Raw genomic sequence first — 14968 nt, 5'->3', positions numbered from 1 at the left:
GCGGGAGAGATACCGGCAGATACCTCCCCAGATGTATAAAGAGGTTAAGGAGATGCTAGTCCATATGTTACAAAATGGTGTGATACGGGAGAGTCAGAGTCTGTGGGCAGCCCCGATTGTCCTGGTCCGGAAGAAAGATGGGACCCTGCGGTTGTGTGTGGACTATAGACGACTGAATGCCTGTACAGTACGGGACTCTTACCCACTACCTCGAATCGAAGAGTCTCTGTTGGCCTTAGGGAAGGCAAGATAATTCTCCTCCTTGGATCTGGCCAATGGGTACTGGCAGGTGCCCGTGGCCGAACATGACCGTGCGAAGACGGCGTTCATATTACCCATGGGACTGTTCGAGTTCAATCGGATACCCTTCGGCCTGACTAACGCCCCCGGGACGTTCCAGCGTTTGATGGAGAGGTGCCTGGGCGATTTGAACTTCGAGGCAACAATGATTTACCTTGACGACATAATTGTCTATGCCGCCACCTTCGAGGAGCACCTCCAGTGACTGGAGCAAGTACTGAGTCGCCTACAGAGTCATGGCCTAAAGGTGAAGCCCCAGAAGTGCCACCTGTTCCGCAAACAGATCGAATATCTCTGTCATACTGTATCTGGTGAAGGAGTCAGGCCCACCCGGGAGAAGGTGGCCGCCATACAGGAGTCGCCTACCCCGAAGACAGTAAAGGACGTTCGGGCCTTCCTGGGACTTGCCGGGTACTACCAAAGATTCATGAAGAACTTCACCCGCATAGCCAACCCATTGCTGGAGCTACTTAAGGGAGTGCCGGCGGGCTAAGGGAAACAGGCGATTCGGTGGGGAAGCAGCCAGGAAGAGGCTTTCCATGCCTTAAAAATGGCCCTGACGGATTCCCCAATACTTGTCTATGCGGATTTCTCCCAACCATTCATACTCCACACTGATGGGAGCCTACATCGTCTAGGAGCAGTGTTATCCCAAACACAGGAGGGGAAAGAGCGCGTGATTGCGTACGCCAGTCGCTCCCTTCACGACTCCGAGAGGAACCCAGATAATTATAGCTCTTTAAAATTAGAGTTGCTGGCTCTGGTTTGGGCAATGACAGAGAAGTTTGCAGAGTATTTGTCCGGGTCCAAAGTACTGGTGAGAGCAGATAACAACCCGCTGGCCCACCTGGAGAATGCGAAATTGGGAGCCCTGGAGCAGCGGTGGGTGGCCCGCATGGCCAGGTACCGGTATAAGATCGCCTACCGGCCTAAGGCAGAGAATACTCACGCCGACGCCCTCTCCAGAGTGACATATGAACGGCCTGATCATGACCGCGATGAAGATTTGGAGGTGGATGAGACCACTAGCTTCCGAAGTTTTGTGGGACCGCTGACCGTGGCGCAGGCACAAAACGGAGAGACGTCGGAAGAAGAAGTGCTAGGGCGGCCAAGAGATGACTGGATCCGACTTCAACAGACTGACAGAGAAGTTGCTCAATTACGTCAATGGGTGGCTTTGCGGCAAGTCCCCAGTTGAGAAGAGAGGAGTACCCTGTCCCCGGGAGCACTAAAAATGCTGGGATAATGGGAGAGACTGTGTTTGCGAGATGGACTGCTGTACCGACGGGTGCAGCTACTGCGAGAGTTCGGGACCACCTGGCAAGTGGTGATCCCAGAGAAGTTGGTCGGAGTAGTGACCAAGGAGGCTCATGAATGAGGGGCTCACTTCGGACCAGAGAAGACATTTCAGTGGTTGCAGAGGCTGGTGTATCATCCCCGACTGCTAGTAACAATAGAAGACACTTATCGAAGATGTCGGAGCTGGTTAAGCCCCCGGAGCAGCAGGTCCCCATACAAGCCATTGTGACTTCTGCTCCCTTGGAGGTGCTGATGATCGACTATGTGGCTGTTGGACCAGCGCATCTCGGGTATGAACATTGCCTGGTAATGACAGACCACTTCACAAAGTTTGCGGTAGTGACCCCGACCAGGGACCAGACCGCCGGGTCAGCTGCGCAGGCCATCTGCCGAGACTTCATTCGGGTGAACGGCTGCCCAAAGAGGATCCATTCCGATCAAGGCACCTGCTTCCAAGGCCGGGTGATGGAAGAGCTGCACCGGTTGTACAAGATTGAGAAGTCACGGACTACTCCTTACCACCCTCAAGGAAATGGGGCCTGTGAACGCTTTAATCGGACACTGATCCAAATGCTCCGCACGTTGGAGGAAGATCGGAAGGTACGATGGCCTGAGTTTGTTGCCGAGCTGGTGTGGGTCTACAACAACCGAGTGAATAGTACGACGGGGTTCACTCCTTATACCTTGCTGTTCAGGCGAAAGGGGCGAGAGATCACCGAGTTAGAGCTGGACCCCGAGGAGGACTACCCACGGACGGGGATGTCTTCCTGGGTCCGGGAACATCGGCATCGACTGCAGACCCTCCGACGGTTGGTACAACAAAAGTTTCAGGAACTCAAACATCATGAGACATTGCCTCTTCGAGGGACAGCTCTGAGGCCCGGGGAGCGGGTGTTGGTTCGGGACAGGCGGCCCCGGGGCAAATTGAGTAAGCGGTGGGAATGGACCTGAAGCGCAGGATTGGTGCTGAGGGACCTGTGTATGAAGTTCAACCCCAGGGGACTGAAGGAGCCCCTACCAGAGTGGTTCATCGTAGTATGCTGCGGCCCTGTCTGTCTAAAGATGACAAGGATGAAGAAGAATCACTTGCTTCTAGAGAAGGTTCTGTCACAGTTGCCCCAAGCCACGATGTGGACGAAGAAGAATTGTTGATTCTACGTCCGAGCCCCAGCACTCGATTACCTGCAGTCCCCAGTGCAGGCGGCGAGGGAACAACATCGGTTGAAGCCACCCAGCTGGCGGAGATTGGGAATCCGAGTGACCCTGCACCCCCCATCAGTCAAACTGAGTTAAGCCGATCAGAACGGACAACAGCAGGAGTGCCTCCTCAACGTTACGAACAAGATCAATCTATATGGCACCGTATCGTCCAGGAAGTCCAAGAGTGTGAACGTTTGATGAAGGAACTCTCGCCCATGGAATGGCGAGCTAAAGGAGAGCGGGAGTGTAAGGGGGAAGACCGGGGTGTAAGTGCTTTCAGAGCAAGGGATCCGGAACTGCCGGGGCCGTACCTCCTGTTGCAGGGGGGAGACAGACTGCAAACACAGGAGTCATGTGACTGGGAAGTTGGGGGTGTGTCCAGAGACAGAGCTGGGAAGTCAGGTGACCGAAGGACTCCTGGTGTGACTAGAGAGTGGAACAGACGAGGACGCTTTGCGCGGGAAAGCGGAGCTGGGTCCTGCGCAGGAGAACAGTGTGAGAGGGTCCAGGCTCCTGGCTCGAGTACTGGGAGCAGGAGTCGGGTGCAGTTGACCGGAGGAGTCAAGCCCGACTATAGAGACAAGGGACACAGGGTCCGTGGAGCTGAGGCACGTGAGGTGCCGTGTTATGGACTAGGGGCTCAGCGGGTAAAACCGGAGACCGCCCGTTGCCGCCAGAAGACGGAGCATTGTTTGGGCGGGGAAGCCTGAAGAAATCATCACCTGCATCCGCTGGCGACTGCCTTGTGAGGAGCCAGAGTCAGCTAAGTGTACAAACTGACGTTTACAACCGGTTCGGCTCTGCTACATCTTAGACTGTGAACTGTTAGTTATAGACTTTCACCTGCTATTTTCCTTGTTTACCCCCCATATTTTCCTTGTTGCTCCCTGCGTGGAGATTGACCTTGTTCTTATAAACCCCCCCTGTTTATTAACCCCGTATTGGATGCTCTGTGTTTCTGTGTCACTACATCTAAAGTACCCATGTTACACATATATGTAAACTGAAAATAAGATGTGAATGCGGTCTTATCTGTGAGAAGTATTCGATTTTTACTGCCTCTGGATGTAAACAAAAATGTTTCAATTAACTCACAAGAAAGTTGCACAACTTTTACACTTATACAATGATCCAGGATTATTTACATAAAGCAGAAAGCTGCTATAGAAAGTACAAAAATATTTGGCTGTAAAATCCGTTAACTTATCGCTAATGAATACTGGATCTTGTAGCAGCCATGGAAAATCCAACGTCTCACAGACATGACTTTTAGGCTGCGTGCCCACTATGAGTATTTGTCGATAAATATTATCCCTGCATCAAAAAGTCAGTGTCTTGGGCCTGCCTCGTTCACACGTTCAGTATTTGGTCAGTATTGTACATCAGTATTTGTAAGCCAAAATCAGGAGAGGAACAATCAGAGGAAAAGTATAATAGAAACACGTCACCACTTCTGTATTTATCACCCACCCCTGGTTTTGACTTACAAATACTGATGTAAAATACTGACCAAATACTGAATGAGTGACCGTGGTCTTACAGTTCCAGCAAAGTGAATGGGATTTATAGAAATCTTATGCCCACTGTGCATTTTTTATGCAACGTAAACTGGTGCGAGTTTCAAATCCGCAACATGTCAATTTCTCTTGCGGGTATGCTCAGTTTTACGTGTGGATTTTTTCCATAGACTTGCATTAGATGCAGAAAAAAACGCACCTGCATTTTTTGGAGTGCATTTCCGCAGCAGAAACACATCAAAAACGCATGTAATCTGCGCATGACAACATCAATAAATTTTTGTCAAAGCCAAATAACGGGAAGTATCAAAAACAAAGAAGCTTTATTGAAAATATGACAAAACGCAGAGTCAAAAATGAGAAAAAAACGCACTCAAAAATGCAATGAGGCTGTGTGCCCACGTAGCGTTTTCCAAGCGTTTATGCTGCGGAATTTCCGCAGCGGAAACGCTTGTAAAACGCTAGGTAATTCGCACCCCATGGTCCCCAAGGGGATTCCGCATGTTCTATGCACATGCTGCGGATTTTTCCGCAGCGTTTATGCTGCGTACAAAAATCCGCAGCATGTCATTTAATTTTGCGGAAGTGCAGCGGAACTCCCGCCATTGACTTGCATTGAGACGCATAGAAACCGCGACTGTACATTTTTACAAGCGGCTTCTATGCGTCTCTATGTGCGGATGGTACCCAGTTCTGGAGGAGAGGAGACTCTCATCCAGACCTGGGTACCATTGTACCTGTAAAAAAAGAATAAAATAACAAATAAAGTTTATACTCACCTGTCCGGCGTCTTCTCTCTGAATGCCAGCAGCGCTGAAGGACCTTCGGTGACGTCACAGTCATGTGACCGCAGGCCCTTCACCGCTCTGTCTCGCGATATGCCGGCAGCCGGGAACCAGCCAGGAAGCAGCGCTGCAGCCACGCCGGGGCCTCGGGGGTGAGTATAGCTTTATTTGTTTTCATTTTTACGGTTCACACTGTATAAATCCATGCTGTTTGCTGTTTGCATGGATTTATACAGTGTGACCTAGTTGTCAAGCACTTTCCAAGTGATGCTATCGCCTGGAAAGTGCTCGTCAATCTGCATGCGGAAACGCATGTGAATCTGCATGTGGATCCGCATGTATTCTGCAGGAAAAAAGCATGCACAATCTGCATGCGTTTTTTCTGCCAGGGAGATGCAGAGATGCTGCAGAAATTTTCTGCTTCATTTCTGCATCGTGTGCACATAGCCTTAAAGAACACAAGTAACCTTACTCTATAGGTGCAGCATCAAAAACTCACCAAGTGCTCATCGTGGGAACGTAGCCTTGTAGGTTTTACCTCTGCTGTGATGCAGATTTCTGAATGAATGCTTGATACAATTAATGAAAGTTTCTAACGTAATCCCTGGAGATAATCTGATGCACATTAGGACGGCTCCAGCTATTTATAGCCTATATTTATTAATACCAGGCATATTCCACCCCGCCAGCGTACGCTACTACTGGAGCCGCTTCCATCCACTTCTTACATATGACAATGTATACACCAGGCTCACTTCAAAGCCGCAGCTGAAATTGGCTCCTGACACTGTTGTCATCTTGCACTTTAGGTGCACATCTTTGCAGACCCTTCTGGTAGCACTGGGGTTAAGAGCACGTAAAGCATTTCCTTCTATTGTCAATTGAAGGGAGCCATAGATCCCTCCTGTATGGGTCCTCCCCTTCCCTCCTCTCCTCTCACTCTCTGTTCTTGTGGCTCCTGTTACTCTCACTCTCTCTGACTGCAAAGAGTGGATCTTGTGATGTTTCAAAGGAACTTTACAGAACAACATCCTCTCAGTATGGTTTCCCAGCTGTAGGAATTGCCCGCACAGACACACACCACTGGTGAGTCTTTCCATGCCTACTATGCATGTCCAGCGCTCTCGTCTTTTCTGCTACACCATATCCAAGTGCCCTGAATTCAATTTCCCCCTTCTTGACTCGTTTCCAGTTATTTTTGTTGTGTTCTTGCAGAAGCCAAAAAAAAAAAATCTTTGTCCTACAGCCAATTTTTGTGGAAAATAAATGACAACCCACTCCTTTTTTTTTTATACAAACCATAAATGCAATCCATATCTCGGGGAATTTTTCATACTCCAAAAGTTTGTATAACGGGCTTATCAGTTTATACACGTTTCCAGATTCCCATTACACAACATAAAAGGTTAATTTAGTTCAGATTCTTCAGCTAAGAGGCTTTTCTACAAGGAATTTGTTTATCTTCTCGTAAAATAATCTGCCATTTTTGTTTAACCTGCAAATGCTTTCTAGGAAAAACCAGGCAGTGGAATTTCTCTAATCACTACTTCGTAAAGAGAAAAAAAAACAATTTTCAGTAAAACTAAATTTAGGGGATGACGTTTGTGAGAGATATGATTGTAACTGTGCTTAATAACACTAGTATAATGTTACACAAGACCCTATAGTGATGTGCAGGTAATAGAAATAGTGAAACTGTCATAGGAAATATTGTTACAAAGTTTCTAAAACTTGTAAAAGTTAGAATGTCTGTCTTTAACACATTGTAAGCGGTGGATAAAATATATTCAGATTATATTATAGATGGAATAAAGTAAAAGCAAGTTTGACAATGAAACAGCTGAATTTGTTGAGACCACAATCTGCTCTCTATGGATTTTTATAAGGGCTCATTCACATGTCAGTGACCATGCACTAGAAAAACTGACCGAGTTTCATCAGTGATTTTGGTCAGAATTTCATTAGAGTTTGATTTGAGTTTTATCAGTTTTTCTCATACGTGAAAAAAAAAGTTTCTCCAGCTTCTCCTATCTGTCTATGAAAATCAGAACACATTCAGATGACATCTCAATGTTTTCCGATTTTTTCATGGACCCATAGACATGCACTGTCAGTTTTGAGCAGACACTTGGATCAATATTGGATGTGTTTCCGCAATTTTACATGGACTGCTCGATCTGCAAAAAATCAGAGACATGTGAACAGCGCCATTCACTATTATAAAAAATCTCGTACAAAACACTGACAGCACTTGTACGCAAAAAACTGACATGTAAATGAGCCCTAAAACTGCAGGTAGACCTATTACATCAGTCAACTATCAAATTAGACGAAGCTGGGAGAACCGAGTTGCGCCTCAACTTTGCGACTGTGTTCAAAGTTTTTACGCCAAAATTCTAGTGTGGAAGCATTGATGAATAGGGCCCTTTGGGTTCAAATAATTAAAGTAATTATTGCCATTTCTACCATTTATAATATTTATAGTATAGCAACAAGATAGGCCACAAATGCGTGTTAGATGCAGGTCCCTTATGGCCCTAAGGCTACGTTCCCATGATCAGGAAGTAGCAGCGCTTAGAACGCAGCGTATATTTGCTGCATCCAAAATGCTGCGCTCTAAACACGCAGTTAAATTCACTGAATAATGCGGATTTAACGCATCCTATCCATTCCATTGTGGAAATTTCTGTTGCGGAGACTAGTGTCTCCGCAACAGAAATTGACATGCTGCAGCTCCTAAAGCTGCGCCACTGGTGAGTTTACGGGGCAGCAAATGGAAGCACAGTGGGCATGGGATTTCTATAAATCCCATCCACTGTGCTTGTACTGTACAACGCAGCAGTTTGAACGCAGCGCAGGTGAGTTGCGTCCAAACCGCTGCTACTCCGGATCATGGGCACATACCCTTATGCACAGCCGACCATCTGATGATGTTGGGGGAGTTAAAGGGGTAGTCCCATCTCCAAGATCCTATCTCAATATGTAGCAGGTGTAATAATAATAATATTAGCTAATACCTCCAATTAGAAATGTAGTATAGTTCTTCCTATTTGCTATGTCTCTTTCCTCATGTACAGGCATTACAGGACCTTAGGTATCCATGGTTACGACCACTGATATAGTGACAGTTAGCTAGTTGCTAGTAGTCGTAACCATGGATACCTAAGCTCCTGCAATGCCTGTACATGAGGAAAGAGACATAGCGAATCAGAAAAATTATACTACATTTCTAATTGGAAGTATTTTCTAATATTATTAGTATTACACCTACTACATATTGGGATAGGATCTTGGAGATGGGAATACCCCTTTAAGGATCGGGCACTTGGAATTTCAACACTGGATCCTTTTATTTTTAGGGGAGATAATGTCTGGCAGTGGCTTTCTCCTCTCTTCTTTCATTCAACTCAGCTGAGCTAAGTGCACATGTGTGGGTGTGTTGAGAGAGATAGATGTCTGCTGTCTCATGTGTATGGCCAGCTTTAGCTGGGACTTCTCGAGAGATGAGCCCCGTCTCACGCAGCCATTGATGGAAAGATGGCTGAACACGCTATGGGAGGTTCGAATGAGAACAGGACCTGTGCTTATCTGAAATAGGAATACAATTTAAAGTCATTTTACCTGTAGCCCCATGGAAACTCATAGATATCATGATATCAGGGCACATTATTAAATCTTAGTATATTACAAACTGTGGCTTTACACAGGACTGCAGGTAAACGCACTGCATTAGTAGATTATTGGATATTTTACTGTATATTATCTGTTATTAGATATTATAGTGTATATTGTATATCATATATGTGTTATTATTGTTACAAAATAGTCACTGCAGCCGTAGATGAATTCATTGAGAGGTGTAATTTCTACAATGGGGTCATTTTTGGTGTTTTTCTGCTGTTCTGGCACCTTAGAGGCTCCACAAATGTCGCCCACAAACTATTCTAGCAAAATCTGTGCTCAAAAAGCCAAATAGTGCTTCTTCCTTCTCAGCCCTGATATGTGGCATAACAGTAGTTTCTGATGATATATAGGGCATCATCACGATCGGGAGAAATTTTGGGGTCCAGTTTAATCTATTAACACTTGTGTCACTGACAAATTTGCAGCAAATAAAAAATATATATATTTTTACATCTAAGATGTTATATCCCAATGTTACAAAATTCTGTGAGGCACCTGTGGGTTCAAAATACTCACTACACCGCCAGATTAAATCCTTAAGCTGTGAAGTTCCCAATATGGGGTCACTTTGCTGTTGCGGCACCTCAGGGGCTGGGCTAATGGCACCCATCTATACAAGCGGAATCTGCATTCTAAAAGCCAAGTAGTGCTCCTTCCCATGCTACCCCTGCTGTGTGCTCAAACAGTAGTGCACTGCCACATATGGGGTATCACTGTGTTCAGTAAAAATTGCAGAACAAATTATGAGGTCCATTTTCTCCTATTACCCCTCTATTTTCACATCTAAATGTTATAAAGTTTTGTGAATAACTTGTAGGTTAAAAATGCGCAGTACACCACAAGATGAATTCCTTGAGGGGTCTAGTTTCCAAAATGGGGTCACTTGTGGGGGGTTTCTGCTGTTTTGGCAAGTCAGGGGCACTGCAAATGCGACTTGGCATTCACAATCTATTCCAGACAAATCTACGCTCTTATAATCAAATAGCGCTCTGCCCTTTCCTAGCTCTGCCATGTACCCAAACAGCAGTTTTTGACCACATGGGGTATCATCGCGTTCAGGAGAAATTTCGTAACAAATTATGGGGTCCGATTTCTCCTATTATCCATTGTGAAAATTACAAATTTGGGGCTAAAACAACAATTTTGTTTTCACATTCATATTTTAAAAAGTTCTGAGAAGCACCTAATAGGTTCAACAACTCAACACAGCCCTAGATGAATTCAGTGATGAGTCTAGTTTCCAAAATTGGGTCACTTGCGGGGGTTTCTACTGTTTTGGTACTTCAGGGGCTCTCCAAACGCGACATGGTGTCTGCAATTTATTCCAATCAACTTTACATTCCAAATACCAAATGTCACTTCTCCCTTTATGAGCCCTGCTGTGTGTCCAGTCAGAATTTTTGACTACATGTGAGGTATCGCTGCACTCAGAAGAAAGTGGATAACAAACTGTTCGGTCCACTTTTTCATGTTACCACTTGCAAAAGTGAAAAATTTGCAGCTAAAGCAACATTTTCGTGAAAATTTTCAATATGACAACCTAATGTTATCAAATTCTATGTAGTATTTGTAAGTTCAAAATGCTCACTATACCCCTGTATAAAATCCTTGTGGGGTGTAGTTTCCAAAATGGGGTCAGTTGTGGGAGTTTCTGCTCTTTAGGAACCTTAGGGGCCCTGCAAATACAACATGGCGCCCGCAATCTATTTCAGCCAAATTTGTGTTACAAAATTCAAATTGTGCTCCTTGTCTTCTGAGCCTTGCCATTTATTAAAATAGAGCTTTCTGACCACATTTTATGATCCATTTTGTCATGTTATCCCTTGTAAAAGTAAAAAAATTGGGGGGTAAAATTTACATTTTGGTTTTTTTTTTCATTCCACTTTGCATTAATTCCTGTGTAGCACCTGAAGGGTTAAAACATTTCCTGACAATAGTTTTGAAGTATTTGAGGGGTGAAGCTTTTAAAATAGTATCACTTGTGAAATTGCTGTTAAAGCCCTCTAACATCCTAACAAAATAAAATGGCGTTTTAAAAATGATGCGGATGTAAAGTAGACATATGGGAAATGTTATTTATTAATAATTTTATACATCATGACTAACTGTATTAAGGATATCAAAATTTAAAGTTTGAAAATTGCACATTTTTCAAAATGTTCGTCAAAATTCCAATATTTTCGCAAATAAACGTAGATCATATCGACCTAAAATTACCACTAACATGAAGTACATTGTGTCACAAGAAAACAGTCTCAAAATCACTGGGATATGTTGTAGCGTTCCAGAGTTATTACCATATGAATTGACACTGGTCAGAATTCAAAAATTTGGCCTGGTCATTAAAGAGAACCTGTCATCAGGCTCATCCATGTTTAACTAAATGTATGAGCAGAATGGTGCTGTCCTACTGATTTAATATTACTCCCCAGCAACAAGCCCGCTGTCTTGGGGTCATTTTTGATTCAGATCTTTCCTTCACTCCTCCCATCAAATCACTCGCTCGTTCATGTCATCTATACCTCAAAAACATCTCAAGAATCAGGACTTTTCTCACCTTTGACTCGGCAAAAACTCTTACTGTAACTTATTCATTCTCGTCTCGACTATTGCAACTCTCTACTAATCAGTCTCCCTCTTACTAAACTCTCTCCTCTCCAATCCATTTTTAACGCAGCAGCCAGGATCATATTCCTCTCCAACCGCTACACCGATTCCTCTTCCCTGTGCCAGTCATTGCATTGGTTGCCCACCAATATAGAGTTCAATTTAAACTAATCACGCTTACCCACAAAGCGCTCCATGCTTCAGTACCCCCCTACATCTCCTCCCTTGTCTCAGTCTACCACCCTACACGTGTCCTCCATTCTGCCAATGACTTAAAACTAAAATCCTTCATAATCCGAACTTCCCACTCCCGTCTCCAAGATTTCTTGCATGCTGCGCCAATTCTTTGGAATGCACTACCCAGGACAGTTCGATTAATTCCCAATACCCACAGTTTCAAGCGGACACTAAAAACCCATTTCTTTAGACTGATGTATCGCCTCAACACACTATCTGTCCGTCCCAGTTTTCCCCCATATTAAAATCTTCTTCAATTTGAGGTTCATACCATCCATGCACTTAATAGCCTTGGTCAGGACTGTACACATACTGGCTGGCGACCAGTCCATGTATTATTATTATTTATCCTATTTAGTATATCAAGGCTGCATTATACAACATATGTACTTTTTACCTTTTGTGTCTCCCCCATTTCCTCATAGACTGTAAGCTTGTGAGCAGGGCCCTCACTCCTTTTGATTTGAGAAATGCTTATTCTGTATTGTTTGTATAAGTCCCCCCTAAAATTGTAAAGTGCTGCGGAATATGTTGGCGCTATAAAAATAAAAATTATTATTATTATATAGTGTAAAAATCTGCAGCCTGATTTTCGTTAAATCATCATGATAAATTTTGGTTTCCTGGTTTCTCTGCTTCGTGCTTCGGGCCAGGACTTGTGGATGGGACTGTAGGTAGGGACTTCAGCTCAGAGGGTTCAGCCACGGCCCCTCCACTGCCTCTGTTGCATCCATCACCAGCGAGAGCGCCACCCACAGCTAAGATGGCACCAGTCCAAAATTTAAATGAAAGCATAATTAATGATGGATGCAACAGAGGCAGCGGAGGGGCTGTGGCTGAACCCTCTGAGCTGAAGTACCTACCTACAGTCCCATCCACAAGTCCTGGCCCGAAGCATGAAGCACAGAAACCAGGAAACCAAAATTTATCATGATGATTTCACAAAAACCAGGCTGCAGATTTTTTCAGTAAAGGTATGTATTAAATCTGTATAACAGCACCATTCTGCCCATACCTTTAGTTTAACATGGATGATCCCGATGACAGATTTCCTTTAAGATCAAAATTGGCTCCGTCACTAAAGCGTTAATTGAAATATTTGGTATTTGTATATGACGCACCCCCTGGGCCATATTCTTTAGGGGAATACCCGGAGCCGGATCAGATGGGAGTTGTAGTCTTCCGAGTGGCTGTGACCCGGTCCGTGCCCAGGGTGTCAAACTCAGTTGTATGTGGCAGTCCTACAGATGTTATTAAGTTCTTAATGTCGACTACGCCACCCATTGTATTGCGGTCACTATGGCCGCCGCTGCAGCAGGGTCCGCTGAGGCTGATGGTGTTGGTGCAGCTTTTGATAGTATAACCCCCAACGGGTGGGGTATTGCCTCAGGGGGTCAGGTGCAGAGGATGGGGGTTGTGGTGGTGCAGCATGGATGTTAAATGAAGACAGAGTCGGGTTGTGCAGTTTAGGATATTTACTCACTGCTGATGTTCCGGTCACTCCAGCTTCAAGTGACCACCCGAGCCGTGCTGCGTCCACCAGGTCCTGGATTCAGCAAACCCCCAAACAAGTCCGGAGCGTGACCCTGAGCTCTCCTTCTGTCCTTTCCTCTGGCCGTCCCCACTAGTGATCCACCTAGGTCCAGCTCCCTCGGGCCTTCTGTTGGGACACCCTTGGCCTTGGGTTCCCTGACCCTCCACGTGGTATGCCTTCGGGGTGGATGTGGTGGGTGGCCGTGGCAGACGCTGCCCACGGCCTCCGGTCTCTGGCTAGGGTGTGCTTTTGCCCCCACCAGTTTGGGATCCGGTACCCTATTGCCGACTCTTCACCCGGGGATTGAATTTGGGTTCTCAGAGTCCTTTCTTTTTCCTCTCTGGGTCTTTCCTTCTCTGCTCCTCTCTCTCTCTCTGCAGGCTCATCTGGACCTCTGCTTCTTACTCTGACAGACTGACCCTGTTCTCTGATGGTGCCCACCTTATATACACCCTCTATGTGTGAGCTCAGGCGACCAGCACCCAATGAGCTCCTATCTTTACCCAGGCTGCTCCCCCTTTCTGCCCCTACACTACTTGGGATGTACCACCCCCCTCCCACTCCAGCCAGGAACAGACTCGGTCGTACCTGCACATTTCTAAGTGGGAGTACCGTCGGCCTGTTCCTCGGAAATGGGATGTATGTAGTGCATGCAGCCTACCGAGCTCAGGTCCACACTCCATCCTTACCCGGGAGTGGAATATCACACCTCTGGGTTGAGGTGCAATACCCCTGTAGCAGCCGAATCCTCAGGGTGCTACATTCCCCCCTGGTAAATCACAGCACGTCCTCGGGCTGTAAGATATGAAACACCAAAACATACAAATTTTTGCATAAACATATAAAACATATAAAACAACATATATTAGCAGCATTATAAAACTTTTCATATAAAACATTCTCGTCGCCTCTGGCTCCTCCTCCGGTCACTGTGCAACGTGTGACCGGGTAAAGTGCGACAGTTTTTTTCTTGAAAAATGGTTTTCCTATAAAACCGGTAGGGGGCGCTTTAGGAAGCGCAACTATTTACAAGGGATATGGCCGCTCTCAGTCCTCGGCCAGGTATTAGGGAATAGGGACACACGGGATTAACAGTTCAGTTCTCTGGTCCCAACGGGGACTATAATAGCAACAGTTCACTGTGCCCCGACGGGCAACTATATACAGCTTGTACTCTGCTGTACTTAACGACGGCGTCCTCCTGCTCTTTCTTTATGTTTTCCTTTAGCTTCAGACCCGTCCGGGTCCTCTTGCTCTTCCTCCTCACACCGCAGCTCTTCCTCCGTCAGGCGATGCACATGGAGGGCGTAGGGTCCTTTGGCACACTTGTGCCGGGTGAAGGTGACCTCGTCCCCGATGTAAAGGTCACGACCTCTGTGTCCCTCCGGTAGGTGGGACTCAACGTCTCTCCTGGTCACGAAGACGTCGCCTAGGGTGCGGTGGTCTCGGATGAAGCCCCACCCATGCTGCATGTTAAACTTTATCACAGTCCCGGTGGTGCGGGGACTATGCGCTGCACGGGGGTCTCTCCTGGCCCGGCTCTTCTGCTCCGCGCTCCTTATCTGGGCTTGTTGTTCCCGGACCCGCCTCTCTCTCCGCTCCCTCTCAAAGACCTCGAGTTGTTGGCGGCAGCACTCAGCACGCTCCGCTGCAGCTGCCCGAGTCTCCTGAGTGAACCCCATGAGGTCTTCTCCGGTGGGGTCCCACTCAAACTGGGCCTCTTCTAGCGGGGGCGAGATCCTCTTTACGGGCTTTGGAGCCGGGATCAGGGGTGCACACATGGCCCCAGCCTTCCTCTGCCGTTC

The 14968-nt window shown here is 46.2% G+C and overlaps 1 protein-coding gene across 3 annotated transcripts in view; it reads left to right on the top strand.

Moving 5' to 3' along the window:
- The first annotated feature begins 6035 nt into the window (after window positions 1-6035).
- The window catches only part of HDAC7 (histone deacetylase 7), a 439476-nt gene continuing 430543 nt past the window's right edge, over window positions 6036-14968 (top strand). For all 3 annotated transcript variants that reach the window (XM_073663183.1, XM_073663180.1, XM_073663181.1), the window contains exon 1: window positions 6036-6187. The gene's annotated coding sequence lies outside the window, so the exon portion shown is untranslated. The remainder of the gene's footprint in view (window positions 6188-14968) is intronic.

This window comes from Phyllobates terribilis, unplaced genomic scaffold (genome assembly GCF_046119375.1).
Source record: "Phyllobates terribilis strain yellow unplaced genomic scaffold, ASM4611937v1 Scaffold_2__4_contigs__length_985480577, whole genome shotgun sequence".
In the NCBI taxonomy this organism is placed as follows: Eukaryota; Metazoa; Chordata; class Amphibia; order Anura; family Dendrobatidae; genus Phyllobates; species Phyllobates terribilis.
This window is presented reverse-complemented; position numbering and strand designations above follow the sequence as displayed.